The sequence below is a fragment of the Ambystoma mexicanum genome, chromosome 3p, assembly GCF_040938575.1.
Source record: "Ambystoma mexicanum isolate Mex_15411 chromosome 3p, UKY_AmexF1_1, whole genome shotgun sequence".
NCBI classification, from domain to species: domain Eukaryota; kingdom Metazoa; phylum Chordata; class Amphibia; order Caudata; family Ambystomatidae; genus Ambystoma; species Ambystoma mexicanum.
In genome coordinates, this window is record NC_090925.1 from 789,101,123 (window position 1) to 789,119,659 (window position 18,537).

Consider the following 18,537-nt stretch of genomic DNA (forward strand, 5'->3'; position numbering starts at 1 on the left):
ATCATTTATTTAAAAATGTTTGGTGAATTTATCCTGATGCTACATTTCTTATATGTATTTGACTGTGGTCCTGGTGGGTCCTTGAGTTATTGTGACATTACTTCATTGTTGTTGTTGGTTGGTACATTCTGGGAACATCTACCTAATAGGGTGGATGCTTTGAGCTCTGGTAACAAATACTGTAGTGAGAACTTTATGTAGAGTTTGAACTCCATTTCTGCTTTAGGGAGACTTTGCATCTGTGCTCAAACTAGGCCCGGATATGTCCTGGTGGCTCTGTAATGTGAACACTCCAGGGCACCTGCAAGGCCCCGCGGTGTTGACTGAGCTCTATCTCGAAGGCGTCTTTTTCACCCTTGTGGCTTGAACAGGGACCATGGAATTTGGATCAGCCCTGGGGAATAGCCGCCAGGTGGCAAACCTGCCCCTGACAGCCAGTGCCAAGCGTGTTAAATAGGCATCCAACCAGACCTATCATCTCCTCCTTTATTGTTGCGGTACCTCTCAAATAACTCCAGCATCCTTTGCTCAGACTCATGGTGCAGCACTCATTCTTTTTTATCATGGCCCAGGCACATTTGTATTATCAGCCTCTTAGTGTTGTTGACCAGCTCTCAAAGCAAGCCTAGCCCCCGTCTCTGATCATGATAGACACACCTTCCAGCCAGCCCTACTTCCATGGCATAATGCATCAGCTTTCAAAGACACATCGAGCATTAAGCAACGTGGACCAGCTCCTCTTTCTACAATCCCATACCATCTCTCCAATCGACCTCAGTACCCACTAAGGGCCTAGTGGAGCTTCCGCTCAACCTGCTGAAGAGCTTCCCGCTAAGAATTATGGACATCCCTGAACTATCCAAAAGGCATTGAAAATCAGTCCTCATCTATCCACAGCACCCCACTGTGGGCAGAAGCGACCCAGCGGCGTTGAACATCGGCCATCAACTATTCACAGCACCCCGCTGTAGGCAGAAGCAACCCAGGGGCATTGAACATCGGTCATCAACTATACAAAGCAACCCACTGTAGGCGTAAGCGACCCATGGGGCATTGAACGTTGTCCATCAATTATTCACAGCACCCCACTGTAGGTGGAAGCGACCCAGGGGCATTGAACGTCGGCCATTAACTTTTTTCAGCACACGACTGTAGGCGGAAGCGACCCAGGGGCGTTGAACATAGGCCATTAACTATTTGTAGCACCCGACTGTAGGCGGAAGCAACACAGGGACATTGAACATCGGCCATTAAATATTCACAGCACCTCACTGTAGACGGAAGCAACACAGGGGCATTGAACATCGGCCATTAACTATTTGCAGAACCCGACTGTAGGTGGAAGCAACACAGGGGCATTAAACATCGGCCATTAAATATTCATAGCACCCCACTGTATATTCACAGCACCCCACTGTAGGCGGAAGCGACCCAGGGGCATTGAACATCGGCCATTAACTATTTGCAGCACCCGACGGTAGGCAGAAGCAACACAGGGGCATTAAACATCGGCCATTAAATATTCATAGCACCCCACTGTATATTCACAGCACCCCACTGTAGGCGGAAGCAACACATGGGCATTGAACATCGGCCATTAAATATTCACAGCACCTCACTGTAGGTGGAAGCGACCCAGGGGCATTGAACTTAGGCCATTAACTATTTGCAGCACCCCACTGTAGGCGGAAGGAACACAGGGAGATCGAACATAGCCCATTACCAATTCACAGCACCCCACTGTAGACAGAAGCGACGCAGGGGCATTGAACATCGGCCATCAACTTTTCACAGCAGCCCACTGTAGGCGGAAGCATGGATGTCATTTTAGGGGGGACAGGGGTGTTTATCCCCCCCCAACTTTCATGGCACACCATTTTGTCCCCATTCATTTGGCTAGGGCACCTTTTCTTCAGATGTCTTGTCCCCCCCAACATTTTCAACAAAGTTACTCCAGTGGGCGGAAGCCACCCAGTGGCGTTGAACATAGGCCATTAAATATTCACAGCACCCCACTGTAGGCGGAAGCAACACCGGGGCATTGAACATCGGCCATCAACTATTCACAGCACCCCACTGTAGGCGGAAGCAACACAGGGGCATTGAACATCGGCCATTAACTATTCATAACACCCCACTGTAGGTGGAAGCAACACAGGGGCATTGAACATCGGCCATTAACTATACAAAGCACCCCATGGTAGGAGGAAGCGACCAGGAGTATTGAACGCCTGCCATCAACTATTCACAGCACCCCACTGTAGGCAGAAGAGACCAGGGGTATTGAAACCTGCCATCAACTATTCACAGCACCCCACTGTAGACAGAAGCGACCAGGGGTATTGAACGCCGGCGATCAACTATTCACAGCACCCCAGTGTAGTCAGAAGTGACCCTGGGGCTTTGACCGTCGGCCATCAGCTATCCACAGCAACCCACTAGGCAGAAACGACCCAGAGGCATAAACAGCACCCCTCTCTAGGCGCTGCTAACCAGCGTTCTAGTCAGCCGCATGATCAGAGTCTGAGCATTGTACACCAACTGCCCCACCAATCCCAGGACTCCAGTTTGGGCACTTTGTGTCCGTTTTCCAACCAGCTCTAGCACTCAGACCGGGAACGTTTTAGACCATTGCAGAATTACATGTTTTGTTACAAACGCACGCAGTGTCAGAATACTTGTAAGAAGAAGCGTGGCTGTTGCTCTAATGAACCTGTAGATATGTATCTCCCTCGGTATGTTCAGTTCTTTGCACTGTGGCCATATTTGCCACCACACAAGGTCTATTTCTGAGCACTGGTGTGTATCTCATAGCTCTGGATGCCTCCTACTTAAATCAAAACATAAGGACAGAATGCCTGGCTGTCTGGTGGGAGCAGGGGGGTGGCTGATGCATGAAGGAAAAGGGAAGTACTTATACTGAGCGGATATGAAGGTGTCGATGGAAAATACAACAAAATGGAGGAGGCACTCTGATAACCGGGGCAGGTTCCTCCTCCTCCTCCGTCTACCCTAGGTAAGGGAGAGGGATGAACACAAGCGCGCCAAAGCGCTGGAAAAGGCTGCGACGGGTGACAAAAGTAAGGGCGGGTCAAGCCCCATATAAGCGGTGGGCGTCTTGCTGGAAAGAACTTTCATCTATCAGCAGGAGGACGCTCGCCGCTGCGGAAGAGGATTTTGTTTTGAGTATTTCGTTTTGGTTTTTCATTGTGGACTCGCTGGACTCTCGTTTTCATTCCTCTTTAGGTGCTGCCTAAATCCGGATCAAGTGAGGAACCAAGAGCAACAGGGGGAAGACGCGGTGCTGGTGCCTTGGGCCGCCACGCACACCACTCGGAAGGAAGGAGCGTCCGTCGCAGCGGGTAAGTATGGCAGGAGGAGAGACTACCGTTGTGGGAGCAGCGTGTGTATTGCAACGCGGACAAGGACCAACGGGAGCGACAGGCACAAGGAGTTGAACAGCTGATCCGCACCGGAGAAGCAGATCTCAAAGTAAAGACATGCGGCGGCCGGAGCCAATAAGGGGGCACAGGAGTGCACAGAAAGAGTGCGGTACAGCAGCAAACCCTTATATCATTGTGAGACTGCTCGGGCCGCCAAGGAGTGATAAGTAATTCAGGAGAAAGCACTTTTGACATTGTGAAACTATTTGAGCGTGCATCCGGGCCACCAACGGGGTATAGTATTTCAATGCAGCCGTCCGGGCTGCCATTGGGTGAAAACTGCTAATAATTCGACAAAGCTGAAACTAGCTGATCCACACAGCACACTGGTACAAATACGGCCATAAATCTTGAGTGGCAGAGGTCTTCGGCTGGTAGCTGCACAAAGCGGGCTCCCCTTGGGAAACGTGTCTGAAGGGCAGGCTACATAACTTTGCATATTGTTGTGGACAATACCGGGCTGGGTGAAACGTGCCTGGGTGAACAGCACGAGTCCTATGGGGAGCCTCTGTGACTAGTGTGAGCTGCGCAGAGCGGGCTCACCTGGGTGAAGCGCTCCAAAGGGCCAGCTAGCATAGATTTGACTGCCTTGTGAGCTGAGAAGATGGAGGCACAGGGCCAAGGCGCTAAGGGGTTTGCTTGCCCTAAGAAGGACCTGGAGGCCTTCCTCGCCATGGCACGGATGTCGGCTGACAAACATGGCACAAACTGGATGGTGTTGGTGGCATCTCAAATGGGGGCTGAGATTGCTGGGCGCAACCAAGGGGCTGAATCACCTCTGTTGTTCCCATCCACATCCAATGAGGAGGCCTGGATGGAAATCCATGCCCTGGAAGAGGGTGAAGAAGAGGAGGAGGAACAGAATGAAGAAGAGGAGCCAGTAGCCAAGAGGAAGAGGGTCATGACAGAGAAAGCCAAGGCCAGCAGGCAGCAGGCAGAGCTGCCAAGAGACACAAACTGGCTGGTGCTAAAGGAAAGGGGAGGGCGCAGGAGGTTGTAGCCGCAAGGCTCCAAGGAATCATGGCGGCGCTCCCAACACTCCTGTAGCCAACTCGCCAGTAGTGGCAGAGGGCCCCACAACCTTGGAGATAGTAAAAGGTATGTTCATGCAGTTTATGCAAGGATGGGGAAATGGGGGTAGTGGTCAAATGTTATGCGGTAATATTAATGCATTTAACCAGTTGGGTAGGAATGCTGAGGCGGTTCACCACCAAGGGGAGAACCGGGGGGCAAAGGACATGGGCTGCATGGTTGGGCAAGCCTTTGTCACTCCTGGGAGAGGACAGGTCATAGGAGTGGGGCCGTTGGCACAGGTGGGGGCACCACCAGCAGGCCCGCAGGTAGAGGGCCAACTTTGTGGGGATAAGGGACAGCAGTGGCAGGGGTCACCCCGTGGGAGGTGGCCAGGGATTGCCACTGGGGTTGGCACCAACAGCCAACCCAGTTCAGGGCAGGCTAGCGAGCAATGTCACGCTGTACGGGAGGCCTATGCCGGGCTTTGCCCTGGCCAGAGTTGCAGTGAATGCCTTGGTATGGCATATACCAAGGGCATACAAGGAGAGGGTATGGCAAAAATAATTTTGGGAAATCCTGGATTTGGTGGGAATGGAACCCGAAGGGGAAGGGTTAAGGGAGTTAACTGAGAGAGAGAGGGAGAAGAAAGACAGAGAAAGGCCAAAGGTGTGGAGGCTACTATTCACAACTGGCTGAGGGCCTTTAGGATGAATACTACCATCATGCTAGAGACATTCCCACAGGATGTGGTGGCAATGATTGCATATGAGCAATACATTCACAATCTGTATCTAAAACATGGAGCTGATGCTTGGCTCAACTATGATAGTGGCTTTTGACTTAAGATGCAGGTGTGCCCAGCTATGACCTGGGATGAAGTGGATGTGGGTGGGTACATAGACAAGATGGTACCTGCCAAGGAATCGGGGGAGAAGGCACAGGGGAGAAGCCGCAATACGGGAAGAGCAGAGGGTCTTATCCACACAGGGCCAGGGGGTCCTTTCGGGGGAACTCTTCCTGGAACAACTGTCCCAGCTTCCAGGGGGAGCAGCCCAAATGCTGGTTGTTTGCTGAGGGGAAATGTAGCTCCGGCAAGGCTTGTAGATTCAAGCACGCAAAGGGCGAAAGCTCAGGGGGACGCAGCGCCTCAGCTGGGGAAGGGAAGCAGCAAAGTAGTGGCAAACCCGAGGAGAAAACAAAGCGTGATTAAAAGCCATTTACCCACACCAGCGTGACTGCGGGCCATGATTCTTTTCTAAATGTGTATCATAACATTAGCGATCCAAACATTCTCTGGGAAGGTTTTAGGTGGGGGTTCAGGATTCCTTTCACTGGGCGAAGGTTGCCAAAGAGGCCAACAATTTGAAGTCAGCATTGGTGATGCCGGAGGTATTGGCGCAAAAAGTGGGACAGGAAGTCAAACTCGGGAGGGTAGCGGGCCCTTTCGACTTCCCTCCGTTGGTGGATTTTGTGGTATTGCCTTTGGGATTGGTTCCCAAAAAGGGGGAAGGGCAGTACAGGTTGATACAGCACCTTTCCCTCCCGGAAGGTGAATCCGTGAATGATGGCATAGCTGAGGAGCAGTGCAGGGTTCATTATGCATCATTGGATGAGGCTGTGGAGTTGGTGAAAGCCACAGGGGGAGGTGCTCTGATGGGTAAGGCTGACATAGAGTCTGCATTCCGGTTGTTGCCAATCCACAAGGAAAGCTATCATTTACTGGGCTTCAAAGTGCAAGATGATTACTTCTTTGAAAAATGTTTGCCAATGGGTTGTGCTATTTCGTGTGCATACTTTGAAAAATTCAGCAGCTTTCTAGAGTTTGCATTAAGGCAAAGAACCTCTGTGGGGGGGGAGTACTGCACTACCTTGATGGTTTCTTGTTTATGGGTAAGGAGGGAACGGGTGAGTGACGGTCGCTCATGAGATCATTTCAGGGACTGATGGAGGAAATGGGGGTACCACTGGGCAGGGGGAAGACAGTGGGCCCGGTCACAACACTGACCTTTCTGGGGATTGAGATCGATTCAGTCGCTGGGGAGTGCAGACTGCCCAGCGACAAAGTACTGAAATTGAAAGAAACAATCTAGGTGTTGAGGGGTAGGGCCACCTTGAGGGAGCTTCAATCACTGGCAGGCAACCTTCATTTTGCGGGTAAGGTCATCCCGGCTGGGAAGGTGTTCGCGAGGAGCATCGAGCTTAAAACTGTGGGGCTACAGCACGCAGGTCAACATGTCCACCTGGGGGCGCAGGTTAAGGAGGATCTCAAAATGTGCAACGCATTTCTGGATGACTTTAATGGAGTGTTGCAATGGAGAGAGGAGTTGGACAGCGGCAAGGGGTGTCAGCTGTTCACTGATTTTGGCCCATCTTGGGGAGTGAGTGGTGCAGTCAGGCCTGGCCACCAGCATGGCAGCGGAAAGGGATTACTAGGGACATCACGCTGCTAGAGTTGTTCCCTATTGTGGTGGCTTTTAAAATGTGGGCTCGACAATTGAAGGACAAGAAGGTGATGATCTGGTCAGACAACTTGGCAGTGGTGCAGATCATCAATCAAGGGACGTCCAGTAATCACAGAGTGCTTAAGCTGCTTAGAGAGCTCACAAGGAGCCTGATGATGCTGAACACAGAGGTGAGGGCACAGCATATTCCTGGGGTAAACGTGGCCACTGACTCTCTCTCTCGTTTGCAGTGGGTGAAGTTTCGGGGGAGCTGTCCGGAAGCAAGCATGACGATGACCCCTTTCAAGGCACAGTGGTGGGGCATGATTGGGGGGATCTGAGTTCCCTGATCTATACCGCTCTAGCACCTGGCACAGCGAGGAGATACAAAGCGTGCTGGGAGTGGTTCTTGGCCTTTCAGAGCGAGGTGTTGACAGAGACACAGAGGGATTTCCCGTTACAGGCTTTTGTTGGATGGTGTTGATGGTCTGGGAGGACCAGATCTTGGATGGCATATCACTTGGCGGCAATAGCGTCTACTACAAGTTGGGGGGCAGGTCAGATCCCACGAAAGAGCACTATATAGTGATGAAAATAAAAGGTTGGGCCAAGCAGGCTGAGAGGAAGCCAGATGAAAGGCGGCCCATTGATGTGGTGAAACTACACAGTATAATAGAATGCTGAGGAGGAGTTTGCCGAAATGGGTCTGAGAGGGTCTTCACATTAACTTTATTTGGGGCTTTCAGAGTGAGTGAGTTGGTACCGGAGAATAAGGATGGCAGGGGTCCTGGGTTCCTGAGGATGGGTGACGTGCACTTAGAGGGAGGGCGATTGAGCATCTTCCTTAGAAAATCCAAGACAGAGCAGAAGGGGAAAGGTAGGATGATTACACTCTGCAGCACGCAAGGCAACTTGGTGTGTCCAGTAGGGTGCATTTCTGCTTATCTCCAGCAGAGACGGCCTACCGGCGAAGGGTCTCCTTTTCTTGTGCACAGTGATGGGTAGGCCTTGAGCTGTTTCCAATTCCAGAGGGTTATGGACATGGCACTGGTAAAAATAGGGGTTACAACGGGAGTGTTCGGGACTCATTCATTTAGGATAGTGGCAGCCACCTCAGCAGCAGGGATGGGCCTGAGTGCTGAAGATGGAAATCAGGGTGGTTCAAGAGGTACATCAGGCATGAACAAATGTAGCGCTTACAAGCTTCCCTCTCATCTCCTTCCTAGTAGCTGCAGCACAAAGAAAGAGGCGGTCCGTCTGGGTGGTTGGGCATTCCTTTGTGTCAAGGGCTGGGGTGAGCTGGACGGCCGAGCAGGAGGAGTTGACCGCTGGAGAATACCAGATATGGTGGCATGGGTACCTGGGATGAGATGGGCACAGCTGCAGGGTCACATGCAAAAATTGCTGGGTAAGCAGCAGAAACCTGATGTTTTGATCATACACCTTGGGGACAACAACTTAACGAGTTTGGGGAGAGGGAGCCTGATGAGAGAGATGATGTTTTCCTTACAGGAGTTGTCGGCTCAACTGGGTGAGACCGAGATTGTGTGGTCGGAAATCAATTCCGAGGCGGGAATGGAGAGGTGCCGAGAGTCACTCAGCTGTGGAGAAATCAAGAAGGAAACTGAATTGTGCAATGGCAAAATTCTGCAGGGGCAGGGGCAGCGGCTTCCCTCACATCAGCCATGACTTGATCAACCTGAAATCCCCAGAAAACTAATTGAAGGATGGAGTGTACTTGTTGGCTTCAAGGATGGATCTGTTTTATTGGAATGTGTGCACTAAGCTCTTGGAACTGTGAAGGAGGGAAGGGGGAGCCGCGGTGGGTGGTAACCCACCTTCGGCGTGGCAGTGTTTTGGTGACCAGTGACAAGAGACAGACTCAGAATGAGCCATTGCAAAGCCGGAAGGGTCTTCGCTCTTTCGGACCAGCGCCTCTTGGGAGCCTAAGCGGCGGGGGCGCATGGTGGTAGCAATGAGGGCTCAGCTTCCCCCCAACAGACGGTGCTCTCTCAGCCCAGGAACACCTGCAGAGGCAGGCAGGTCTCAGATGCGAAGGGTTGGTGGAGTTGTGCCTATTATGGACTTTGCAGGGAAAAGGGGATAGCCGGTTTTGGACACGGAGCAGTCGCTGCACCTTCGGAACTATTTTCACAATTGTTTGCTGTGTTTTATTATGTGTGAAAATAAATCTGCAGCCTTTTATGCCAAAAGAAGACATGTTTCATTCTGCACCTTACTGAGGGGAAAAAGAAGGGGCTAAAAGAATGAGCAAGGGTGATGTATGGTGGCATAATAAATGGACAGATGCCCAGGTTATGACGTTCTGCTCCATGCTGCTGCAGGAGATCGGGCCATGCTTCCCAGCTATTCGAATATAAACAGGAGATGATGTCACGCAGGGGGTGTCAATTGCTCGTGTGCCAGGCAGCAGCAGGAATAAAGATATCCCTTAATTCGCAAGTGATGCAGTAATGATGATGTGATATAGGACTAAGTTGAGAGAAACATGGATGACAAGTGATTAAAAAAAGAAAAGAATGGACACAACCATGTGTACAAGGTGCTCAAATCTTAATGGATAGTAATGTTGTTGTGCATGGGTGATAGGATGGGTTAACACTCATCATTCAGGAACTACGGCAACTGTTGTCATGTGTTAATGGCAAAATAGGAAGCAATATAGCAGGGGGAGAGAGAGAGGAGGGGAGGGAGAGAGAGAGAGGAGGAGAGAGGGAGAGAGAGAGCAAGAGAGAGAGAGAGAGCGAGAGAGAGAGAGAGAAAAGGGGAGGAAGAGAAGGAGGAAGAGAGGGAGAAAGAGAGAGAGATGGAATAGAGAGAGGGGAGCGGGCGATCCACATTTTACATTATTTAGTTGGCACCCAGAGCAGAGTTGGGAGGGAATGTCCAGCATTAGTGCTGAGTAGGGCTGCACACCTGGAAGCTCCTAGTGCATGTTGACACACAGGTCCATAAACAGCTGGGGAACAACTGGGAGCAATGTCTTGGAATCCCAGACTGCCGGATGCAGTTGTACCTCTGGAAGAAAGGGGCGTCTGCGTGCCAGGACGGCCTCGAATACGTGATTATGACCTGCCGAGACCTCCTGGAGCGCATGCACCCTCTTCCACGGGTGAAGCAAAAAGGGGAGACGCCCCGCCTTTTCAATAAAAGTAAAACACCTGTGTGCGTGGTTTGAACCAGACCTCTCTTTCTGGCAGCAGACTCCATGCGTGAGAAATGGCGTGGACTCCCAGCTCCTGTCATTCAGGAGGGTAGGTGCTGCCCCAAATTGAGATGATACAACTCCAGATCAAACTCGCCTCACCTACTCTCCTGACAGGATTACTGTAACATACAATTATTCAAATTCAGGCAGCGTATCTCACCCCGAAAAAATCCCTCCTAACCCAGAAATCAAAGTGCCTGAGGGTCGCCCAGCAGAGCAAAGACTTGTATTCACAATCTACTGTATCGCGTGCACTCCCCATGGAGGGATCAAGGCCGGACACCTGAAGAATCTCTCTGCCAGCCAGATCCCCAACCACCCACTTGGATCAGGCAGTGCTCCATATGTGTTCTGCAGGTAAGAGTCAGATGTGAGACGCATGGAGGGAACCATGGAAGTGCTGCCTGGGCCCCCATCTCCAGACTCCAGGAAACCAGAGGTCTCCCCCTCTCGCAAGCTTTCAAGAGAGAGGGAATTGCTGCACCAGGAATAGTCCCTCCAGGTAGAGGGAGCTCTAGAGAGGGGTGCAGAGGACAACCCTGTATGCCATGCAGTCTATGGAGTCCCCAATCACAGATTGGACCAAGGACTGTGTATGGCGGAGGGACAGGGAGGTGGGTGTGGAAAACATGGGTGGGGCGAGCAGGAATATCGGGAGTCCCTTCTCACATTTTTCTTGGTGCTCCAGCCCGTCTTTTGGTTTTGCACCGCTGATGCTGCAAACCCTTGCACAAGATGGCCTCTCAGCACTGAATGTTTCATGATGCTTACATTTTTCACAAAGAGAAGCGCTGTTAAAATAACCTCATAGAAATTAGTGCAAGAATTACCAGCAGCTAAGGACCTGCTACAGCACCAGGACTTATTTCCTGGAGAGAAAAAAATTCTGAGATAAGTTTTTTTAAGAGCATAATGTGAGGTAAAAGTCTTACTGTAATGATATTGTTGTATTTTCTTATTTGTTTCAATATGTGTGTGTGCACAATACACTGGCTTCCAGTTGGCATGTTGCAGAATCCATTCCCTGCTGTGTGCAGCGAGAGGGATATTTTTTCGCCACGTGTCTTATCGAAAGCATATGTCTGACTGCTTGGGCAGGGGGGACGCTGTTTCTGGTCCTAACACGTCATCAGGGGTCTCCACCCTCCAGATCTCCCCAGACCCGCCACACCCAAAATGACAAAGCATATCCAGAGACCTTCTGGGAGGCGGGGAGTGGGGGGTCGGTCGGGGTCAATGGCCTGGGGTTTCTTGCATTATGTACAGCAGCAATAGACAGGAGAGGTCAATGATATGTGGTGTACAAGGGTCTGGAAAGCAGCATGAAAGGCAACCATCGAGAGGCGCTCAGTGGAAAGAATGTCCAATGACCCGCAGACACCTTCATTCTGCTCAAGACCATAGAGACGGGAGTTGCCAGCGACCTGGGGCTGCCAATGGTGTAGGCAGCAGCAACAGAGGTAGTGAGGGGGTGAAAACGGTCACCGAACCTCTGCTGTATTTGGTTAAGGGTACATTCTCAATGCTTTTATGGAAGGCACACATTCATTGATTGGAGCTTCGATTGGTGCAGTCATTAAATGTGTAGAGTTTAAGGGATTTGCTGGCCACTTGCCAGGAGTTGGCAATCTTTTATGTTGTTTTGATGAACTTGGTTTAATGTATATCCGTCTGCAAAGCATGGATGTTGGAAATCACACCTGTTGTTCAGTGCCAGCAAGTGCTGTAAATACGCTATGACACACACACGCATGCTTGGCCCGCAGTTGTATTCAGTTGGGCCACAGCAGCACATCTTTTGTCCCCCCACATCCTCAAGCCGTAGTGCCATGGAGCCTCTCGGGGGGTCACAGCACTACTCGGCCACATTCGCATTCAGAGCTAGCATCCAACCACACTCCACTCTGAACACTGCATCCTGCAGCATCACAGTGGTGACAGACCTTGGCACCCCTATTGGTGCCTGGCAATGCCTTTTGAGACCTGTGTAATGAAAGCGTGCCATCCTAGAAATCCCTGTCATTCTACCCTGCTTGCATGGACAGTATGAAATACCATTTGTTTGCAGTGTTGGATCAGGGTCCACCAAGAAACCAAAGTCTCTGTTAGACTCTACTCCGAGGCAGCCTTCACGGTTACAAGGCTACATCAATTACAGGTGAGCAGTAAAAGGTACTATTAAAATAGTGTCTTACACTAGTTTCTGCCGTAAGCGGAGTATTAAGCTATGGGGTGTGTCGGAGCCTTCAGTTGTGGAAACAGAGAAATTGACATGAGGCCGGGAAGCCCAAATGGAAACACACCAACACAGGTTACAAAGGACCATATAAAGCGCTTTATTTCAAAGTTACAAAGTTACTAAGTTATCAAGGTCAATTGACATGCGAATAGCTATTCGGCCCTCTGACTAACACACGAACCTTCAACGTTAGGTTCGCACTGAAAGTGGGAGAGACCGATCATCGGGATGCTTGGGTTTTTATACATTTAGTACTGCATTGGCCAGCCCTCCTACAAGTTAACCATTTCTGGAACCATGGCTAGGGTTCGTAGCCAGGTCGAACATACAATCTCCATATATTAGATCGGTTCCGCTGATACAGTTACATATTTACACCTAGGTTAAACAGAGGACAGGGTCTTAGTTCATGACCCTAACAAGTAGCCTGCGGACATATTATTCATTCACGTGTGCGGAGGTCACCATGGCCGAAGTCTTACTCGCAATGTCATTCGGCCTCCATTTTGTGATTCGGGGTGACTTCCACACTGCAAGAATACCTAAAATGGTGGCTAGATCCAAGATGGCAGCTTACACGATACATTAAGGTCAAGACCTTGCCGCGGAACCTATGTTCACAATATTCTTTAGACAGCTTGGCGTAGGCCAACATACATTTAAACAATGCGATTGGGGTCACAATATTATATCGATTTCCACAGACCCTCCTTTTGGCCTATGCCAAGTGCTAAAACATAGTTTTCTAATACTTTCGAAAATACTTGAAGGCATTATCATTCATAGGTTCCGCATCATTGTCTGAAATATCAATAGCCATAAGGTCGTTCGTAAGAACTTCTTGCAACATGAACTCTTTAGATGCTGTCTTCGGAGTGTATATCTTTCGCCCTATTGCGCTCATTACCTGGGCACAACATTCCCCCATCATTCCGCATATACTTGGGAGGCATTGAAAACAACAGCAAAGAAATAACAGAGTCCCTAAAATACCTAAAATGACAGAAAGCACCTTCCACCCCCAAGATCGCAGAGAATCCCAAAACCAGGTACTAAGGCTCCAGTCTCCTACAGGGATATGGACTTCAGAACTAAGAATATGTAAGTTCTGAATTGCTTTAAATATTGTTGGTGAAGAATCTGGTACGAAAACGCAACAAGCGGACCCCACTAATTTACATACTCCACCTCGTTCGGCTAAAATGACATCTAATGCCATTCGATTTTGCAGTGCTACCAATCTTATCGCCTTTTGCTCTAAGGTCATATTGTAAAGTATGTCCGTGGTCCGGTTGATCGTTTTCTCCAATACCCTCGCTAATCCCCTAATGTTTTCTGAATTTGCTATTTGTCCCCAAAAGGGGACTACTGATTTGGCTATATCCCCGAACACTTGTCCGGGGGTATCTCCATCACTATCTCGTCGCGGGCGAGCCTTGGATACCTCTAAGGTACTGGCTATAAATACACCTGGTAACAATATTCCTAAATAACAAGTCCCCTGCCAATCCTTGGGCAACCAGGGAAAAGCTAAACTACCACAAACAAAATAAACGGGTCCCCCTACATACAAAGGCCTATTTTCCCCAGTCAAATTTACAATATGTATACAAGGCTCGAAATCTCCCATTGGCCTAGTGCCATTTCTTTGTACACAGAAAGGGACAGAATCAGGATTGTGATTTACAGAATAAGAAGGAGGCATGGCATCCTTATTGCCTATCGGAGCCATCTTGAAAGAAACTAGATTTTGGAAAGGAAAGGAAAGTTTATCAGACGGCCTAATAGAAGCGATATTAGGTCTACTCCTATTTGCGAAAAGCGAGCATCCCAGGGGAGTCAATTCACGTCTCTCAAATTCATTCAAATTAGTGCCATCGAAGTTCCCTGAGATGCTATCATTCCATCGGCCAAAGAAGAGTGCTCTAAGAGAGGCATAGCAGGAAGTCGTTAGAGGTAAGGGATGTATATACCATCCCAGTCCCTTGTTCCCATGTTGTGGCAAATGCGTGCAAATCCAACAATTACTCTTATTAAAAATAGCATGCGTAGCATTCATCACTATCATCAGAGTGTTATTATAATATTTCTGTCTATGCCGAGAGTCCCTAGGGGACAGAGTATGAAGGTGTACAGAGGGAGTCAAAACAGTTGGTACAATTTCGGTCGGTAACAGAGGCTTCAAAGGATAAATCTCTTCAAAGTACCAAAGTCCCACGGCAGCAGTTGCAAAACTAACAATAATCAAAACAAGAACACAACAGTACGTTTTCAGGGCCCAGGCACATTGTCCATTGTTCGAACTGGTCACCTCCTTATCTAATAGTTCAATACGAGGAACAGCGGTGAAGGCGGCAGGCATCATGGTTGTCCCGATCGACGGCCCCAATGTTCGTTGCTGGCGGCACTTCGGCCGCGCGACTTCTTAGTCCTTCCCAACCCTAGCCAACAGAACCCTCCTTTTCTGTGTTCCAAAAAAGGGAAAGACAATAGTATTCCAATCACTCCTTTTTCTTCCAGATGCACGATACTCGTGCAACGATTTTATTTTCGTGCTCGAAGGTTGTACCTGATGGTACCCAAGTTTTCCGAATCCAAAAGCAAAATATCGTCGCTCCCTGAGGGGAGCGTCACGTCGGTGGCGACGGAAGTCGCAGAACTTGAAACCAGAGTTTCCGGAAGTGATTGATCAAGGGAGTGCGGAGACAAAATGGACGGCTCCCCGAGCTCCTCAGGCTCAGAGAACTTCTCCGACGCACTCACAACGCTGCTTGCTACTCCGAGATCAGAAAGTGCAGCATCAGCAAGGGGTTCTGTTTCTTCTGTAACTTGTGGCGTCGGGTGAGGGATCTTCTTGATGTGTGTTGCATGTATCCAGTTCTTCTTTCTTGCCACCCGCACTGCCGTCCTGGTGACCAATAAAACCTGGTAGGGTCCCCGCCAGCGAGGCGCGAGACAGGAAGACCTTTCGTAGGCCTTTACCAGGATCCAGCTGCCGGGCAATATATCGTGTCCTGGGCCCGTAAACCGTACAGGTAAAGCGGCCTTCACCTGGTGGTAGATGAAATACAGGTTTTTAGTCAATTGATTACAATAATCTACAAGCAATACATTCTCCACATCCCTCAGGGCTTTAGGTTTAGGGAGGCCCCAAATATTAGCAGGCCTTCCCATCACTACCTCAAATGGAGCAAGCCCAGTTCTAGTCTGGGGCGTGGTGCGCATAGCTAACAATACAATAGGTAAAGCATCTGGCCATTTTAATTTAGTCTCAGCACATGTTTTTGCAAGTTTGTTTTTCAAAATACCGTTGTGTCTTTCTACCAACCCCGCACTTTGAGGGTGCCTAGCTGAATGAAAACGTTTCTCAATCCCTAAGGCAACACATATTTGCAATATTACAGCTGCGATGAAATGTGGGCCGTTATCCGACCAGATTATCCTCGGGAGCCCAAATCGAGGAAAATATTCTTTCACCAAGATCTTTGCGGTGGTCATGGCGGTAGCATCTTTGGCAGGGAAAGCCTCGACCCACTTGCTAAAAGCACAAATGATGACAAGAACATATTTCAAGTTATTACAACGTTCCATTTCAATGAAATCAAGGTGAATGGTTTCAAAGGGGACAGAGGGGGGCCCGAAACTTCCCCTTGGAGTCACTGTCCCTTTACCCACATTGTGTTGTAGGCAAATCATACAATTCCTAACGTATCTTTTTGCAGTTTCCAAAATTTTATCATTCACCCAAACCTGCTGTAATATCTTCGCAATTTGCTGGGCACACACATGTGTTGGACCGTGTGCCATTGTGACCATTGCTAATACATAAGAATCAGGAAGCAACCATTTCCCGTCAGATGCGTCCACCCAACAGCCTTCGTCATCCAATTTCCCCATGCCTTCAGCCCATTTCCTAGATTCATCAACAGAGGCATCAGTCTGAATATCTCGCACAGACCCAATGCCTTCATCTATTATACAACCATCTCTCACTTCCCTTGAGGTATACATGTTTGTGCTAAGGTCTATAGCTGTTTGTCTAGCTATCGAGTCTGCAAAAGCATTTCCTTTGCCCACATCATCTATGACCTTACGATGAGCTGCACATTTCATAATCGCTAGTTGTTTAGGGAGTGAGAGTGCTGAAAGTAACTGTACTATTAAGGGACCATGCTGAATCTTGGTCCCATGTGAGGTCAGAAACCCTCTTTCCGACCACAATTTTCCGAAGTTGTGAGCCACCCCAAAGGCGTACTGACTATCCGTATAAATATTAACTCTATGCCCTTGGGAGAGCTCACAAGCACGAGTCAACGCTATAATCTCTGCGGCCTGCGCAGAGTTATACGGAATCCTTTTAGTTTCTACGATCTTGTTCAAAGTAGTAACTGCATAAGCAGCTGTAGATGTGCCATTCGGAAGTTTAAAGCAGGAGCCATCACAAAACAGCTCCCCTTCCGCATTCTCCAAAGGAGTATCTGAGAGGTCTATTCTGCCCTTTGTTTCTTGTTCGGTGGCGTACAGGCAGTCATGTGATCCATCATCGCCGCAAGCAGAAGTTTGCGGGAGAGGCAAAAGTTCAGCCGGATTGAGAAAACAACACCTTTTAATTTGGATATGAGGAGCAAATAGAACTAATTCATACCTGGTCAACCGGGCAGAAGTAAGGTGTTGTGTTTGAGTTTTATTCAATAGAATATCAACAGAGTGAGGTACCATCAGAATCAAATCGTGGCCTAGGACCATCCCCTCACTCTGTTTTACAGACGCAGCAGCAGCAGCAACAGCGCGCAGACATCGCGGCAAAGCGCATGCGACAGGATCAAGGGCGGAGGAATAATAGCCGCACGGCCTATTCTTCCCTCCATGTTCCTGCGTTAACACAGACAAAGCACATCCATTACATTCATGCACAAACAACACAAAGGCCTTATCGTAATTTGGTGTACCCAGAACCGGTGCTGAACACAGCGCGGCTTTGAGAAGCTCAAATGATCGTTGATGTTCCGATTCCCATGGCAGTGGCAAAGAAATGCCCTTCCTCGTCAAAGCCAACATCGGTTTTACCACTAGGGCAAAATTCGGGATCCACAGTCTACAGTAGGACGCCATCCCTATCAGGGCTCTGACTTCCTTCTGTGTTTTTGGGACAGACATGCCAGAAATGTGTTTTATTCCTTCAGGTGTCAATCTTCTCCCCTCCTTTGACAGGAGGTAGCCTAAATAGGCAACCTCCTGGCAACAATATTGAAATTTCTTAAGTGAAGCTTTGTGACCATGTTCAGCTAAATGAACAAGCAACAATATAGTGCCTTCTTTACAAGCTTTCTCAGAGTCTGCAGCTAAGAGCAAATCGTCTACATATTGAAGCAGCGTGCAAGTAGGTGGCAGTTCAAGGGTGTCGAGCTGCTCTTTTAAGGCTCTACTATATATACTAGGACTTTCAGTGTACCCTTGAGGTGCCCTTGTGAATGTAAATGAGCGTCCCCCCAAGGTGAACGCAAACAAATACCTGCTCTCCTTGTGTATCGGAATACTAAAGAAGGCATTTTTCAAATCTACGACACTGAAGTGCGTAGCCGTAGCAGGGATCATTGTTAAGATTGTTGTTACATCTGGCACTATTGGAAATTGTGGGGCCACTACCCGGTTAATAGCACGAAGATCTATTATAAACCGGTACGGAATTGCATTGTCGCCTTTCTTATATACCGGTAGGATCGGACTATTACATAAGCTACCTGTAATCTCTTCGATCACTCCACGATGTACAAAATCGGAGACAATGCATTTCAAAGCGCGCTCGCCCTCAACTGAAATTTTATATTGCGGAATGCGCGGCAGTTTAACCCCATGTTTCAATACTATCTTAACGGGCTCAACGTGCAATATTCCGACATCATTGTCGTCTATTGCCCACAAACATTCTGGGACAATACCGAACTCGGGAGGTAGAGGTCGGGTCAAGTACTGGGAGTTAAAAGGTTGCTGTGGTGAAACTGTCAATCTTATTCCGTCAGGGGTACAATGGATCACTGCATTCAGTTTCTTCAACAAATTCAACCCCAGCAAGTTTTCTCCACAGTTTGAAGTAAGAAGAAAAGGGCACTGGTCTGTAAAAGGGCCCAAAGAAACGGATACCGGCGCAGAGACCGGACAAACAGTTGGTAT